Source organism: Microtus ochrogaster, chromosome 18 (genome assembly GCF_000317375.1).
Source record: "Microtus ochrogaster isolate Prairie Vole_2 chromosome 18, MicOch1.0, whole genome shotgun sequence".
Classification (NCBI taxonomy): Eukaryota; Metazoa; Chordata; class Mammalia; order Rodentia; family Cricetidae; genus Microtus; species Microtus ochrogaster.
In genome coordinates this window covers 11,698,199-11,702,946 of record NC_022020.1, presented here as the reverse complement: position 1 = coordinate 11,702,946, position 4,748 = coordinate 11,698,199, and positions in this window count along the sequence as shown.

Here is a 4,748-nt window from a genome sequence, read left to right as displayed (position 1 = left end):
TCTCTCTCTTCCTCCCTCCCCACCCCCATCCTTGTACATTGTCCCCTCCCCACCTTCCTGCTCTCTATCCAGGAATTTATTCAGTTCTAGAGACTAGATAAGCTGTGTGCAGGAGGCTGTTTCTTTGGTGGGTGTTGCTGGTGCCTGAAGTAAGCAAGGCGGATAATCAGGCCGAGATTAAAGGGACCAGGGTGGAACTGTTGGGGCAAACGTGTAGCTGTCCCCTCAGAGAGGATAAGAGAGAATTTATTCTGGAACCAAATAAGAAGGACCACGGCCCAGGAACACAGGTTCCATCATGGTAACAGTGTCATGAAGTTCTTAAAGTAACAGAACAAAGAGTCATAAATCAAGGTACCTTGTAAATACGTTGGCAGAAACACCAGGCAGGTAGGTTACAAAAGCAGGTGGTGGAAGCTAGTTTTTGTTTTTTTACATTCTAAAATGATTTATCTAAAAGTCAGGTAGGTGTTAGCACAAACACAGAAGAGGACCATGAGGGGCTATTTACCGGTGAGCACAGCCCAAGATGAGTCAGCTCTTGACCTGTAGTGCTCTGGCTCAGTTATCACCAAACTTCCCAACAATCCCCTCTGCGGACCCTGTGTGCCCTGCCCCCAACTTCACGCCCCGGAAACCCTCAGCTGAGCTGAAGACCAGAAGGGCTGGCTGAGACACTGATGGCACAGTCTTCTAGCCTCCATGCTGAGGACCAGGAGAGAGCCCCAAGGGAGAAGACTCTGCATCACATAGCTGAGCACACTCTGGCCTGGGACACCGACACACTGAGAGGGGTCAGCTACAAGGAGTTGTGGATCCAGTGACTGCTGGACACCGAGCAGGTGACCCAAGAAGTGAGACGTGAACCCACGGGTAAATAAGTACACACGTAGGCACACCACCATGTTCTGCCCTGTTTGAGTCTTCCGTGTGAAAAAAAGTGCCCCCTCGTGTCTGCTTTCCATGCCTAAGCAGTATGCTCTGGGCCTGTGCAACCTTGGAACTCTGGGAGGAGAATCTGCAAATGTAACTCTAGCTGAGCTCAGCTGACACATTATATATCCTCCATGGTTAAGGAAGGGAATGAGGAATTTCTGGGGAGTGCAATTAATTTTCAACGGGATGGTCAAGAAAACATTTACTATGAGTACGGCATTTTAGCCAGGCATGGTAACCTGCACCAAGAATCCCAGACTTGGTGAGGACAGCAGGATAATCAAAAATTCAAGGTCATCCTCAGCCACACTAAGAGCTCAAAGCTGGACTTCATGAAATGTATCCCTGTCTTAATTGAAGGGTGGCTGTCCCTGCCAGTGCCAACCAAGCAGCCCCAATTTACCTCAGTGGTGGCTGCATCCAGTTTGCAGTTTCTCTGGGGTTTGCCGATGCTCCTTCAGAGACAACAGTATCAACCAGATCCCCTTGAAATGGTACTTAAGCTTTAAGAATCCTAGCCTCTCCTCTCTGCTTCCCCAGGCCCAGGGATGGTCACTGCTCTTTTGTTGTTTCCTCTGTGAGAGCTTCCAGTCGACAACCCAATGATTCATAGGGAAATTGCTTTTATTAAACTCTGTCCTTGGAAGCATCAACAACAAAGATGATGTTTGAATATTGAGAGGAAAGTTGAGGTGCAGGCACAGGGGACTGTATAGGAAGAGAGTTCTGAATACAGGAAGGAGTACCCTGCAGAAAGCATAACTCAAAGAATGACAAAGATGATGGGTAATTGTGGAACCTAAGATAACAGCAGGAGGGGCCGAGTAAGGGTGAAGAGAGGACATTGTTGTGACTTCGGCTTCTTCTCAATGGGATAAAGATCCACGGGATGATCCTGAACAGCAAGTAACAAGCACGTTTCGTCAGGATTGTTAAGGATGCTGTATTGGGAACTATACTGAAAGATTTGTGAATGGGGATAACACAGTTATTGTAAAAATCTGCAGGGGATCTACTTCCCACCAAGGATGTAGCCATGGGGATAGTGCAAAGAGGATCCTGGGAATATTTTATAAGTAGAGTCAGTGGGGCTTGGACAGGACATGAGCTATGAGGGGGAAAAAAGAGAAATCAGGGTGGAGACTGATTTTGGAGCATTGAATTGTTTTTGGCTAAAATTTGAAAAACTAAAAGAAGCATGGTTTGGGTGGGGTGGGAGGAAATAGAGGGCTCAGTGCAGACAGAGTGATGCTAAGTTATAGGTGCTGTGATGGTTCATCTTTACTGTGACTTTCACTTGATTTGAAATCACCTAGGAGACACACTTTGGGCATGCCTGTGGGATTGTTTCCACAGAGGGCTGAGTAGGGAGACTCAGCCTGAATGTAGATGGTATTTCACTGACTGGGATCCCAAGTTGAATAAAAATGGAAATAAAGACGAAACAAGCTGAGCATTCAAGTCTCTGCTCCATGACACAGTGGATGGTAGCTGGGTTGGTCCACCCTTCAGCTCTTCCTCATCGGCACTACCGGAGCAAGCTCTGTAGCACTCCCTCAACTAGCTCACCCAAGACAGCCTACGGCAAGAAGCAGGGTCAGTTCTCCCGCTCTCAGGCCCTCAGATCCAGGTCCCCCACACTCACATCACCAGGGACAGCTCTACTGTTTCGCACAGGCATCGTGCCCAACCAGGTTGATTAACCTTCCAACCCAGACCAAAAAGTCTGGGACGCCGCTATCTGTGTCCTCCACCGATTCAGGCCTCCATCTTCTTAAGACCTCCATGCTACCTGTTAAGTCTGGAGTGTAGCCTCCAGCCCCTGGTGTCCATCCCAGCCCCCTGGTCTGGGAGTTGCATTGCTCTGGACTCCAAATCCCAGCATGCCAGGTCCTGACCCTTCCCTGGGGGCAGGGGTGAGGACCACTCCCACAAGGTATTTAAGTGGATTCCCAGAGGAGAAACACGTGGTTCCGGGTTTGCATGTGCTCCCCCCTGTCCTGTCTCCCCGCCATGCGCTTGGCCACCCGAGAGTGTTGTACTTAATAAAACAATGGGCATTTTGACTTGGTTTGATTTGACCTAATTGGACTTCTTGTGCTGGTGCCCCTTTTATTATTTTAATATAACACTACCAATAGTCTTCACCTCTTGGCTTAAGTACCAACTTCTCCAAGGAGCAGTCCTAACTTCCAGTGTGAACCAAGTGCCTTCACCCAGGGCTACCAACATATCTTTAGTACTTGACCTGTGAAAGTGCTTAACTGTTTGGTTAACATTAGTTAGATGAACTATATATGATTAAACTACATTTGATGATATCTTGAAGTTGTTTCTAGTACTGTGATATACATGGCAAGTGAGGTTTTATTTCTGATAATTTTGTTATTAAGAATCAACTTATATACCATATAATTCACTAGAAATGTGCAATGTACAATGACAGCATATTGATGATTTTATAACCATAGCCCAAATACATTTTAGAATTTTCATTGCCCACTGAAAGTTTTCTGTATCCCAATATTAAGCCTCTCTGCTGACACAGTAATCCAAATCGAGCCAAATTAAAAATTAAAAGCCCAGGTTTAATGAGTAAAAGGCTCCTGGATGATCTCCCCACCCTCCAAAGAGGAGAGGGGGCAGTTTAAATACCCTGTAGGTGTGGTCTTGAACTTCACCCACGGGTAGGACCCAGCCTTGACAAGGTCAATTGCAGCCTGAGTCTCAGTAGTTTACCCTGAGGCAATACCTGCCTCTGAAAAAGACCGCAAACTAAGACCACCCAGGCACCACCCAGGAACAGACCATCCAAAAGGAATCCCTAACTTTCAGATTAGATCTATGTAAATCTCTCTTAGTGTCCTCATTGTTGTCTAAATTCTCTGGGATTGTGGTTTGTAGGCTGGCTTTCCTTGCTTTATGTTTAAAAACCACCTATGAGTGAGTACATGTGATAATTGTCTTTCTGTGTCTGGGCTACCTCACTCAAAATAATGTTTTTTAGTTCCATCCATTAGCCTGCAAAATTCAAGATGTTCTTATTTTTTTCTGCTGTGTAGTACTCCATTTTGTAAATGTACCACATTTTCCTCATCCATTTGTCAGTCGAGGGGCATTTAGGTTGTTCCAGGTTCTGGCTATGACAAACAATGCTGCTATGAACATAGTTGAGCACATATCCTTGTGGCACAATTGAACATCCTTTGGATATATACCCAAAAGTAGTATTACTGGTCTTGAGGAAGGTTGTTTCCTAATTTTCTGAGAAATTGCCACACTGACATCCAAAGGGGTTGTACCAGTTTACATTCCCACCAGCAATGCAGAAGTGTTCCCTTTTCCCCACAACCTCTTCAGGATAAGTTGTCATCAGTGTTTTTGATCTTGGCCATTTTACACAGGTGTAAGATGGAATCTCAGAGTTGTTTTGATTTGCATTTCTCTGATGACTAAGGATATTGAACACTTCCTTAAGGGTCTTTCAGCCATTTTAGATTCCTCTGTTGAGAGTTCTCTATTTATGTCTGTACTCCATTTTTTAAAATTGGATTATGTGTTCTTTTGATGACCAATTTCTTGAGTTCTTTGTATATTTTAGAGATCAGACCTCTGTCTGATGTGGGGTTAGTGAAGATCTTTTCCCATTCTGTAGGCTGTTGATTTGTCTTGTTGACCATGTGTGTTGTTCTTTTTAAAAAAATGCAGGCAAGATCCCCAGCGGCAGTAGGCAGCAGAAATGCTGTAGGTCCCAAATGGTGGCGGCAGGCCATGTGGTGGCAGGCAGCGGGCTCTGGGAGCAGCCAGTCCCA